The sequence below is a fragment of the Geotrypetes seraphini genome, chromosome 4 (assembly GCF_902459505.1).
Source record: "Geotrypetes seraphini chromosome 4, aGeoSer1.1, whole genome shotgun sequence".
Taxonomy (NCBI): domain Eukaryota; kingdom Metazoa; phylum Chordata; class Amphibia; order Gymnophiona; family Dermophiidae; genus Geotrypetes; species Geotrypetes seraphini.
In genome coordinates, this window is record NC_047087.1 from 223,148,552 (window position 1) to 223,161,648 (window position 13,097).

General features: G+C 43.4%; 1 protein-coding gene across 9 annotated transcripts in view; it reads right to left on the bottom strand.

Annotated features, from left to right (window-relative positions):
• Positions 1–7,984, bottom strand: part of ZMIZ1 (zinc finger MIZ-type containing 1) — a 1,043,290-nt gene extending 1,035,306 nt beyond the window's left edge. For 4 of the 9 annotated variants that reach the window (XM_033942176.1, XM_033942168.1, XM_033942171.1 and 1 more), the window contains exon 1: positions 7,193–7,983. The gene's annotated coding sequence lies outside the window, so the exon portion shown is untranslated. Of the gene's footprint in view, positions 1–7,192 lie in introns of all 9 variants that reach the window. The other 5 variants (XM_033942175.1, XM_033942170.1, XM_033942169.1 and 2 more) reach the window with 3 other exon arrangements.
• Between the last annotated feature and the right edge of the window lie 5,113 nt (positions 7,985–13,097).

A 13,097-nucleotide genomic window follows, 5' to 3' on the forward strand; every position in this document is an offset into this window, starting at 1 on the left:
AGAGAGGATCCTGGCGGGGACGGAGAGGATCCTGGCGGGGATGGGTGGGGACGGAGAGGATCCTGGCGGGGACGGGTGGGGACGGAGAGGATCCTGGTGGGGACGGAGAGGATCTTGACGGGGACGGAGAGGATCCTGACGGGAACGGGTGGGGACGGAGAGGATCCTGGTGGGAACGGAGAGGATCCTGGCGGGGACGGAGAGGATCCTGGCGGGGACAGGTGGGGACGGAGCGGGTCCTGACGGAGACGGGTGGGGACGGAGAGGATCCTGACGGGGATGGAGAGGATCCTGGCGGGAACGGGTGGGGACGTAGAGGATCCTGGCGGGGACGGGTGGGGATGGAGAGGATCCTGGGGATGGGTGGGATTTCTGTCCCCGTGCAACTCTCTAGTCTATGAGTGACTTGAGGGGGACCTAAAGTAATCATCTGAAACCCTATTTATCTGGCACACTTTTGAGTAAATTTATCATATCTTGGAATCCTTGAAGAAGAAAAAAAAAAAAAGACAGCATTCCCCTGGTAAGGAATACAAATTGATAACAGTACTTTCTGAAATTCAGGCAAGCCCTCATTTTTTGGTGCCTTCTCTCACCTGTTTTTAACAGTTGTGTGTTAAAAGCACAAGATCTACCACTCACAGTAGGAGATGTTTTGCTTCTTTACAACTGTGTAACAGGACCAAAGCTGACATACAAAACATAAATAACAGATTGACGTGTTACTTTCTGGCATGCTTCATTGCCATAGAATGCTATACATATCTTCTAACTAATCAAACAGAAGACATTTTCCCTCTTCCAATGCAATTTCTTATATCAGTTTATTGGAAAGGAAAGGAATTGGGACTTGTATGCTGCCTTTTTTTTTTTTTTGTAGTTTTACAACCACATTCAAAGTGGTTTACACACAGGTACTTCAAGCATTTTCCCTATCTGTCCTGGTGGGCTCCCAATCTATATAATGTACCTGGGGCAGTGGAGGATTAAGTGACTTGCCCAAGGTCACCCGAGTCATATAACCGTATAACATAATGACTGAAATTTACTAATTTCTCTTCTAGAATAGTCCTTTAGTGTCACAGTTCAGGGTAACCACAATGAATATGCACAAGATAATTTTGTATACAATGGAGGTAGTGCGTGCAAATTTTTCTTATGCATATTCATTGTGGATATCCTGAAAATCTGACCTATACATGGCACGCCAGGACTGGAGTTGCCTATCTCTGTGCTAGAACTTGCTTATGTGCGGCATGGTGGCAAGAGCTACAGCCTCAGCACCCTGAGGCTGTGGGTTCAAATCTTGTGCTGCTCCTTGTGACCCTGGGCAAGTCACTTAATCCTCCACTTAATCCGCACATAAGCAACTTCTAGCACAGAGATAAGCAACTCCAGTCCTGGCGTGCCATGTATAGGTTTTCAGGATATCCACAATGAATATGCAGAAGAAAAATTTGCATGCACTACCTCCATTATATACAAAATTATCTTGTGCATATTCATTGTGGATACCCTGAAAACCTGAACTGTGACACTAAAGGACTGTTCTAGAAGAGAAATTAGTAAATTTCAGTCATTATGTTATACGGTTACATGACTCAGGTGTGTATGTATTCTCTTCCATCACTATCACCAAAATCAGTATTTCCTGTTTGGGGGCCATTTGCCAACAGTGCTTTTTAATGCTATTAACCCCACCCTCCCCCACCCCTATTTTTGCCACTATATAAAATGGGCACTGTGGCAACTAATGCTGCTAGGGCATCCCATGAATAAATAAACATGTTTGTTAACTTAAACTGCTAGAGAATATTATACGAGATCAGTTAGAGTTTTATTTACATCTTCCCATTCTATATTAGGCACAGTTATTTGAGGAGAAAGAACCAGTCAATATGCAATTATAGCACAACAAACTTTTTGCTGCACAGTTTCAGCTCAGAAATTGTATGTGCATAAAAAGCATGCAGTAAAATTGATTATACACATAAAGATATCCAAATGAACGTATATAAAGTTTATTTATATGCATTAATCGTTTTACAAATTCATTACATTTCTGAAACAAAGCCAAGAAAAAAAAATATCTAAAAGTCAACCAAAAGAATTAAAAAAAACCAACAAAAAACTTTGCCACTGTCAATCTACATGAAACAATGAACTCTACAGTAATTGAAAGGACGTTACAGTTAACCCCTGTCTAAAAGAAATCCTTAACTAGCTTGTCCTACTTGAGTACAATTTTCCACCCTCTGTTGCACTTTTAAGTTGGACCAAAACACTGCAGAAGTTATTAAACTCAGACTATTGGGCCAGAGCTGAATGTTTTACCTGGACAACATAAATCAAGTCTTCGCAAATCCTTGCACGTAAACATCAGAAGAAACTCAACAACATGCAACTTATGCTAACAGTCAGTTGGAGCCCATTAGGTTACCAATTGGGCAGATTACATATGAAAGGATCATATTAACCACGCACACAAAAAGTGTCTCTTCCTCTCCTGGAAAAATGGTAGCGAGTTTTGCTCCCTACGCTCACAATGGTCTTGTTCTAAATCCAGTAAGTGAAATAAACTTGAAGTGAAAACTGGAAAAAAAAAAAAAAAAAAAGTGTGTTATTTGTCTATGTTCATAAAGTAACTCTACTTTTTGAGCAAGCAAAAAGCCTCACGTGATTATTCCTAATAAAGGGAACTGTTTGTACTTGCATATATTATACAAATGTACAACCTCCAACAGTCACAAGTTACAGAGATCCATGACAGCCATGAAATTGCAGCCTTACTTCCTCTTCAAAACTGTGGAGCATGACATCTCTTACACCCTTACAATCTGGTTGCACACAAACCAAAGCATTAGAAAATAGTTCTACCTCATCCAAAAGGTTGTAAGAGCCTGGCTGGCACCATACCAGCTTGTGTTTTTCTTTCAAGAGAAAATATAAACAAATTCTAGCAGAAAAATCCGATAGCATAGGTTTTTCAGCTTCAAATGTAATATATTTATAAGTGCATGTGAATTTAATGATTCAGGATTTGTATGTTCAAATTGCATTCTTTGCGCATCCACATTCTTTTCTGAATCAATAATTCAAAAAGGTTTCATTTTGTTTTGGTTTTGCTGCACAGAAGGTGTTCCACCGAGTTACTTGTTTGCACAGGCTCCACTCTTCATCCATTACAAAAAGCTCTTTTCATGTATAAATCCTGCATGTGTCTCTGTCTATGTGGATTAACCTCCCAGCGGAAAACTTTAGACATAGCAAACATGAAGCCAATAAAATACAAACTTTCCATGTTTAACTAGTGTAAGATATTGAAATTCTGTGTAGCGAAAGGTGTGCTATAGAGCAATGAAATACAATAGCATTTCCATTTAGGAAACAAAATAAGGTAAGGAGTCAACCAATGTATCAGTTTCTCCTTCTCCGGAGATACATTAAAAGCGATATTCAGTCACAAAGCTGTAAAAATAGTCCTTACTTAGACAAACCTAGTCTAGGTAACAGCATTTCAACTAAGGGCTCCTTTTACGAAGCCACGTTAGCGGTTTAACGCGCGTAATAGCACGCGCTAAACTGCCGGCCACGCTAGATGCTAGTTCTAGCCGCGTAGCGCGGCTTTAGCGCGCGCCAAAAAGCTGCGTGCGCTAAAACCGCTAACGCGGCTTCGTAAAAGGAGCCCTAAGAGTTCTGAATGAACTTATCGCCAAGAGCACCTTCTATCGTTTGCAAAACAAGTTAACAGAAGCTGCACTGGAAACTAGGATTGCACTTCTGCACGCAATACAAAGCTCGCGAGGTCCAAGGTGCAATTCTCATTGTTCGGCTCAACAGCAGCAATCGTGGAACAGTGAACTAGCCGATGGGGGTCACTTTCAAGCCATAATCCACAAAAGGGCACAGGGACTCAGGGCTCCCATCCTACAACACGTTGCTAAATATTTGTTTCGCCTACATGCAACTTTTCCTTGTGGCTCTTTTACCATTACTCCCTTGGAGTTTTGCTCTTGCCCAAAGCTAACAAAATAAGGGGCAATCTGGGGAAGAAAGTACTCAAACAGGACATTAATAAACTATACATATGAACATCCACAGGACCATCTCTATAATGGCAGGCATTCCCCTGTGCACACAAGGCCGACTAATTTTTGTAAATATTATCAAGAATATGTAATTATAAATACACAAAAGATGTCTGTTTTATAACAAAACTTATTTTGTTTTATGGTTTTTTTTTTAAATAAAAATTAATAATTTTATTATACTTCACTTTCTTTGTCATGGCTGGATATCAAGTGAATAAAATGGAGTAGAAATTAATTCTGGTTTTGTCTTTACTTGCAAGTACCTAACTTTGTTGTTTTAAACGCACTCTGTACACAGTATTTAAGATGAGATTGCCAATTCAAAGTATGCCGCTCTTCAGTTTTTCATCATTTCCTCAACAACTGCTATCTGCCCATTCGCCAATCAAAACTGAATTTGGGGAGGGAGAAAATAACAAACAAAAGGAATAATTTGCATTCTACTTGGCAAAACACCAGGAGCTTGGAAATTACAACAAGCTTTAAGACTTTTACATTAATTTCTACAACCTCGTTGGGGGGGGGGAGCTAGTTTTGGGGGGGTTTGTTTTTTTTTAAACTCACGAGAAAGCAGAGTCACCAAACGCACTCAAGCAGCCTCAAACTCGCACGTGCTCTATTGCAGAGCTTGCTTTCAATGTGTCTTTTGTTTGACGGCTGGTGTTTCAACATCCTCGACTCGAACAGAAAAAGGTCAGCGCAAGTCTTCTGGCATTCATAAACCTGAATCAGGTCCCGCCAGAAGAAGATGGATGGCATCGTACAGCGCCGTCCCCCACCCCCCCATCAAAAGGAGGGACAGCGAGTATGAAGCACAACGGCAAATCTTTACCTCTTGTTCAATAAGTTGTTTGGTAGGCTTTTTGGGTTTGTTTGTTTTTTTAATACCCAGAACTGCCAGCGTCCTTAATTGTAGACAAACGCGTTCAAAACTGCGCTGTCAATTACACTTGCGTGAAAGATAAAAGGGTCCAACTTGGATGTCATCATCAAGGACTGGGGAGCTATTCATGTAAAGGTTACCTAAGGATAAGTTATTTTTCTAACCTCCCTCCCTGTTCCCCCCCCCCCCCCCGGAGAATATACTGCCTAATTAATCTTCCTCTTCACAAGGCCAAGTTCCTTTTTGCAGGCATAGGAGAAAAAAAAACCCCACAAAAAACTACCGCTGAAGCTTTCTTAAAAGCCCAAGCATATCAAGGCAGTTGGGAACTGCTCAAGCAGAGCTCAGACACACTGTTTCACTGGAAAATTATGGGCTTTTGCCCTTTTAAATTTTATAAGCCTGCTGCACACAGCTCTATTCACTGGCCTAAATGGCCATTTCATATTTAAAACAAAGCTTGTATAGGTAGCACCCTAAAAACTACCCCAGGTCATTCATCTCCTCCGCTCTTGTACTGTCTCTTAGGAAACCTTTGAGAGAGCATTTGTTCAGGCTGCCAAGTTAAATCCTCCTCTCTCCTGTCAATGCACTGAAAAAAGCAGTCAGAACACCAGCTTCACTCAGGCCTGCTGAAGGCAAATGCAGAAAACCAATTCCTCTGGCCCTACAGAGCCATTAAGCCGTTTGCAGATGATTAACTGAAGCACAAAAAAAATATATACACTGTGCACCGATCAGACACATTCCTCGTATCCCGCCTCTCAATAGGCTGCCCAGCCTGCTGCAGCCCTGTAATCTCGGCACAGCTGATCAGACTGGTTAGAAGGAATAACAACCACCATAGGCAACGCATTTTATGGTATTCCCTGCCTCTTTTTTTTTTCATTGCACGCGTTTTATTTTTTTTTTTTAATTTTTATGACATGCCTGTAATTAGATCTGCAATAGTTTAGAGGGGGGGAAAAAACATACAAAGCAACTAGCAGCATACTGTCTTCCTATTAACCCACAAGAATGAAGTCTGGAAAGAAACTTTTTTACAAAAACACGTGCTGGGTTCAAGAATTCTAAAACAGAATGTTTAAAAGGACGCCAAGACCTCCCTTCCTTTCCCCCCCCCCCCCCCCCCTTAAAGGAAACGCGGTTAGTCCTGAAATACCGTGCAGAACGAATGAGCAGCTAAGTACTCATTTCATGTTTACATTTCTAAAGTGTCTTAACCGTGCCTTCCCCCCCATTACAGCAGCTAGCTCAGGCGCCTGTGAAACCGATTCCCTCCTTTTTTTTCGCCCTCGACTGTAAAGAAAGCCGAGCTAGCTCTTTCAAGGCTGCCTCTGCCCTGTTTTGTTTTGTTTTTTTTTTTCCCTTCCTACGGGCTTCTTGGACAGATGTACAGAGAGAGCGAGAGCGAGGCTACCCCTCTTTCCTATTGCCCTGTAAGAGAGGCCCCAGTCCCAACTGGCTTTCAAAAAGCCAGACGCTAGGAATGTACTCGGGCAGCTTCCCCCCCCCCCAGCTCAGAAAACAGGATCTGCACCCCCCCCCCACCCCCCCAAACTACTTCAGCTACTGTAAATCAGGCAGCCCTCGCGCGTTCGAAAACAGTGCCATGCATTCACCGCCCGCCTCTGTTTACCGAGCTGAACCGTTCCCGAAAAGCGAAGAAATCCTCGGGGTTAAGTGCAAACTGCGCGGCTTTAGGGCCACGAAATCCTTCTCCCGGGTCCTCACCACAAAAAGGTTTGAGATTCATAACTTGGGGGGGGGGGGGGGGGGGATAGAAATAAATGTGATCGGAAAGGAGGGCAACGTTATAATCCGAGGTGCCAGATTCCTTGCACTCCCGCGAGAAGCCTATCCAAAAACTGCTCCCAGGTCTGTAATGTAGGACACACTTCCTTCTCCGTCTATTCTAATCGCTCTACCTTGCAAATCACAACAGACGAGAAGAAGAAATCCCCTGGATTTTGAGCTGGATCGTTCCCCCCCCCCCCAACCCCCCAACCTTTCCTCGGGTACAGAAACACGTCCTTTAAGGAATCTTTTTCATGCAGATCGTACGTAATGTTTCCTTAACTAGCTACTCCATTGTTTCTGCAGCACCCCCATTCAAGACACAAACCCTGCCCGATCGCAAACAGAGAAGCGAGAGGTGTAAAAAAAAAAAAAAAAAAAAGAAGGGAGAGAGAGTCTCCGAAATAGACACGAAACTTACCTACAGATTTCAAGGCAAGCTGCAGCAAAGAAAAATCCTCTTTTCGGCGTATTTTTAGACGTAGTCGGCAGTATTTCTTTTACAACCCTTTCTCCTTTTTTTTTCCCCCTTTTTTTTTTTCTCCTTTCTTTTTTTTTTTTTTTTTTTTTTGTGCCCACAGACAGTGAAAAGGAGCTCAATGTTAATGGCTGAGTAAGTGAATCAACTAGCAGAGAGCACAGCGAGCTGAAGTGTCAAATTACATTGGCTATTCTATTACCAAAGGGCCAAGCTTGGTGGCTGCTGGCAAAACGTGTCCCAGATTCCTGTCGGAAACGGAGCTGCTTCGCTAGATACGGACTTTTCCGCTCTCAGAAAGAAGGCATTAAAGAAAGCGTAAACGCCTCCTGCAAATTCAGCAACAAACATCGCCCGATTATTGCTAAAATTGCTACTTATATCGCATTATGCTTAATAGAAACCAGAGGAGAAAAGTCCCACCCTCTATAATTCTTGAAGGCAGGTTCAGGGTAAGGTTATACATTTTTTTCCTCTGTGAATGTCTGCTTAACATGCCCTCTGGACGGAAAACACGTACTCTGTGTTGCGCGTTATTTCGGATGCGGTACAGCCGGCGCTAATAGAAAATAGAAGCGTTTGTTTTGGGGCGCTTTTTATCTTTTTTTTTTCACCTGGCGATTTACTTATTTTATTTATTTATTTATTTTTTTTTTGAGAGAAAGAAAAAGATCTGCACAAAGCTTTACACTGATAGCGTGCCTCCTGGGATACCCTAGTCATGAATTTGTAACTCATCCAGGAAAAGTGAGCTTTAATTGTGGCTAAATGGCTTTGGAACTTTCAGTGGCGTTCCAGCCAATCGGCTTTCTCATATCTCACCCCCGACTGTCGGCGCTAGATCTGAAGGACCCCCAGCTGGAGTCCGTATTCCCAAAGTATTTCCTTTTTTAAAAAAAAAACAACACAAAGAGAAAGCAAGAGGGGGGAAAAAAAATCAAAGGGTTTAAATTCACGTACAGCTACTTTGACTTTAAGAAAAGTAAATGAGCAGAGCCACGATGACGTTGGGAACGAAATCCCGGACGCTTTGAAAGGATTTGCAAATTTCTTTCGAGAAAAGTTGATGCATCGGATGTTGTAAATGAAACCACATTATCCCTTTCCGTATCTCACTAGTGCCACAAGCCTTGAAATCAATTCCTGAAGTGCAGTTCGTGTACAGGACCATCAGTGCTTTATAACAAGTCCTTAATAAACCAAAATGTAGTCAACCCACTTTAAAAAATAAATAAATAAATAAAAAGCAATTAAAAATGGGGTATCTACTAGCAAGTTTTGTCTGCTTTCTAAATATTCATTTAGAATACTGGTTAATTATTTAACAAAGTTTAACTGTCTAAAAGGGCAATTCTAAAAAGTGAACCTAAATTTAGTCACCATTTATTTATAGAATAGGCACACTTAATACACACAAATGAGGTCACTAATCGCATTGATACACATAGGTGCTAGGCGCTATTCTATAAACTGTGAGCCTGTCACATACCCCCAGATTCTATATAAAGGGATGCTGAAAAGTTCTCAGCCCAACCAAAAAGAGAATGACATGGATATGGTTCAATCAGTGATCTGAAACAATGTCAAAACGTACAATTTCATGTTTGCAAATTGGCACTTAACAAAATATGATACACTTCCCCTTCCGTATTCGTGGTTTCCGTATTTACGGATTCACTTATTCGCGATTTTAAACCTAAAATTCCTTTTTCCAGGCTATATTAAGCCCGGTAAGCCCCCCCTTAAGCCTTACCTGGTGGTCTAGTGGGTTTCCGGGGCAGGAGCGAACTTCCCACGCTCCTGCCCCGTGCAGATCGCTCACAGGAAATGGCTCGAGAGACTACGAGAGCTCAAGGCAGCCATTTCCTGTGAGCGATCTGCACGGGGCAGGAGCGTGGGAAGATCGCTCCTGCCTGAAAACCCGCTAGACCACCAGGTAAGGCTTAAAGGAGGGGGGGGGTGTACTTTCAGGGCTTAAAATAGCTGGGGAAAGCGGGGGTTAGGGGCAGAACCGACCCAAATATTATTCACGGTTTTTTAAATTTTCGCAGGCCAGCTCTGACCCTAACCCCCGCGAATACGGAGGGGGAAGTGTAACACTATTTTCAGCTACACTGGCAAAATAATGCTCAGAATTAGGAAGTTGGTTGGTTGGACTGAGAACTTTTCAGCACTCCAAAGGCGCATTATCCCAGGACATGCAGGCATGATGTTCTCGCATACGGGTGATGCCGCCATCAGAGCCCTGGCGCAGACTGTTGAATTGGGCTGGCACTTTAAGAACTGTGAGACTTCCCACGCTGCATGTGCGGCAGCTGCGCCATATCCTCCTCCGTTCAGCGAGTTCTGCAGGTTGTTTGTTTTTTTTTTCATTTCCGCGGAGCGAAGAAGCCAAACGTGTGCTTTCTAACTTTTTTACTCTGCATTTTCACCTTTTTTTTACGAAAGAGAAAGCTTCGGGCCTCCGGGCCCTTACTCGCAGCGGTCTCTCCATATTCTCTTGGATTCAGACAAAATTAACCGAGGGGGGAGAGACTCTTTCTTTGAGGCTGTCCTGAGAGGTAGTGGGGTCTGTACAAGCCAGTCCAGTGCCTCCATCCAGCGCACTGGCACAGTTCAACAGAGGCCACCTCTATCTAGAAAAGTGTGGCACAGGGAGCTTAATTAGGCCCTGCGGGGCCATCATGTCAGAGAGCTCCAATGCCTCTCCAGCATGTCTGATGTCTGCTTGCTGGTGCTGCCACCCTTAGGGGAACCACATAATGGACCTGAGAAACAGAAGCATGCCTCCCCCCTCCAGGCTGCATCAGAATCCTCTTCACCTGCCCGTTTTAAACGCTGGCTACTGAGACTGGATCACCATCCCTTCAGTCTGGGTCTTCCTTGAGGCACACCTCTACGGCGGGGTCACCGGCACTTCGACCCTGATGCAGCCTGCACCCATGGCACCTATGCAAGTATCGGTGCCAGCGCCATCTGCAAGAGCAGCTTCTTTTCTTTCTTTTTTTTTTTTGTAATCATTTTTATTAGAAAGGGTACAACAGGGTAACAGATAATCAGTAAAACAAGTAATCAGTAAAAATACAAGAAACCCCCTCCCCCAGAAAACACTCTCCACGAATAGCTACTGGGATGGGACAAGTATATCAGAGCAACAAAAGAAATCAGCCCCCCCCACCCCTCCCAGCGAGCTAAGGCGAGGAAATAGCTGTTACATATAGGCAATAGAAGAGCGTCCCCGGAACCAAAGAAAGGGTAGAAAGACAGAGAGCTCCACAGCCCCCCATAGTGGGGAGGTGAGACAAAAAGGTCATCCCAGGTCACCCAGCCACTGTTGCAGACTGAACTGCCTGGGCTCCTGCAAGTACATGCAGTGCCAATCCCTGCCTCAAAGCCCCCTGCTGCGTTCTTTTCTGAGCGCCGTCTGGAATCCCCAGACAATCTCAGACTTCCAGAAGTCAAGCAGCATCGCCTGACCCCAATGCATATCACTGGCACACCTCATGGGCATCCAGCATAGATGCACGAGTAACAACCATCACTGAAGTTCACTATTGATCCTCATGACCAATGCCCAGCATTACGGTCATAGTATGGAGCCTCATCAAGGGAACATAGCTCTTCATCTCGCTCCTTTCAATATTCTTCTCACAGATGATTGTCTCGGCACTCCCAATGACGATCTCCCCAATGCTCTACTCAGCATCCCCCTCCTCGGGCAGTTTCACCACTACCTAATTTTGAGGGATACGATACTGACTTATCTCTCCGCTCCTCCAGTAACTATCCTGGTCTTTCAGCAGAGGATTCTTCTGGATTACCTTCTGTGCTTCACACGGTCTTTCAGACAGATGGGGCAGACAATGCATATAACAATGAAATCTGCAGCCCAGCCTCAAGTGGAGCTTATTATGGCTATATTTGACAATACAGAGTGGCCTAAGGACTGCATAAAGGTTCCTCTCCACCATCTCATGCTGGAAACCGTATTCAAAAACTGGGCATCTTCACTTGGCGTCCAAGTAGTGCCTTGCAAATTGGACACTCTCTATCGCATACAATCTTGCCCCAGGTTCTAAAGACCACAGTTACAACACCAGAGCCTGGTAGTAGGGTCTGTATTAAAGAGAGCACACAGCACAAGAACTTATACCAGCGCCCTGTCCGGGAGAGAAGGCCGAACTCTGAATAAGTTTGGATGCAGAGTGTTTTAGGGATCTATGCTGGCTAACAGAATCCTGAATTATAACTTCTTCATGACCTTCTATCTAAAGTCCCTTGTTCAGAAGATGCCCAGTTATGATAAGTACGAGATCTGACAATTAAGTTTGCAAACTTATCCTAAAAAAAGTGCTACATTCCTCATTGCTGAATATCACTATGGTCATATTCGAAGTACCCCCCCTTGGAAAGCTAAGCACCGAAGCCAGTGCTTAGTCCACCCTTCAAAGCAATTTTGGAACTCTTTTTCTGGAATGCCCATCAGAGTGTCATATTGCCCTTGATGTCCTGAATGTCATCGAAATGTCTTAAGTCATTGAGGGCCAGATCTGATGAGTAGGGAAGGTGTTCCAATGCAGTTATTTGTTTACTGGCTAAAAACTCCCTAACAGACTGTGTCACGTGAGCTGGTGAATTGTCGTGATGCAAGAACCATGAGGGACCATTTTTGCACACACCTTTCTCCTTCCAAGATTTTCAGTTAAGATTTTCCTATTTCTCTTATCGATATTTACTTGGTCAGCCGACAATTTTGACGCACAATTTGATGAATTTTTGCAATGTTTTCATCAGTTCTGGCTGCCCTGACCTCTCTTTATCAGTGACGCTTTCTATTTGATCTATTTGTACACTGTCATTTTCTTCATGGCATTATCCGCATAAACCTGGACTAACATGTCGCTGATTTCACTTCCACTCTTGCCAAGTTTAACAAGAAATTTAATGTTTGTTCATTGCTCTAATTCAGTGGTTTCCAACCCTGTCCTGAAGGACTACCAGGCCAACCAGGTTTTTAGGCTAGCCCTAATGAATATGCATGAGAAAGATTTGCCTATAATGAAAGGGACAGGCATGCAAATCTGCTCCCCGTGTTTACCTATTTATTGTTACTTTTCTATTACATTTGTAGTTCTCCCCTCCTTCCTTTTTGTTCCTGTTAGTGACTGTCTTGTTTTGGTTTGGTATGACTTAAGTGTTTTTACCCTGGCTCTTTTAATTGTAAATCGCTTAGAAATGTTTATAAGCGTTTTATCAAATTTTAAATAAAACTTGGGAACCACTGCTCTAATTCAAGCTCCAACATTCTCATGACAGCACACAAAAACTTGCAACAACAATGATGAACGCCACTCAGCAAGACACCGCCATATGTCGATATGAACACAGCTGTGAGACACTGATATACCAAGGTTTTGAAACCTTAACAAGCTGTTCGTATAGTGCTGCCAACGTAAGTGCATGGTGGCAAGTTCATGAAAATTGTCAGACCTCGTATATCCCTTCGGAACATTTTCTGCCTTACCAGCATTTAGCGAACTAGAGATGAGAACCTTTGATGCATATGATATTACCTCCCAAACCTCTGCAGTCCCCATTGCGATGCACAGGCAAGCTTGACTACGGATCTCAGATCTTGATCCCGATGTGCAAGATCGTCTCTCTAACATACCCTGCATGGGGAAAAATTTATTCGGAGTCTGGATTGAGGAGGCTTACCAGAGAGTTAAGTGTCATACCGACTGCATGATTTCCTTATCATCTTCTAGACCTCCTCAGCCTTAGCCACCCAGAAGCTATTTCAATACCTACTGGCGCTCCTCTCTCTATTCAAGACACTAATATCGCC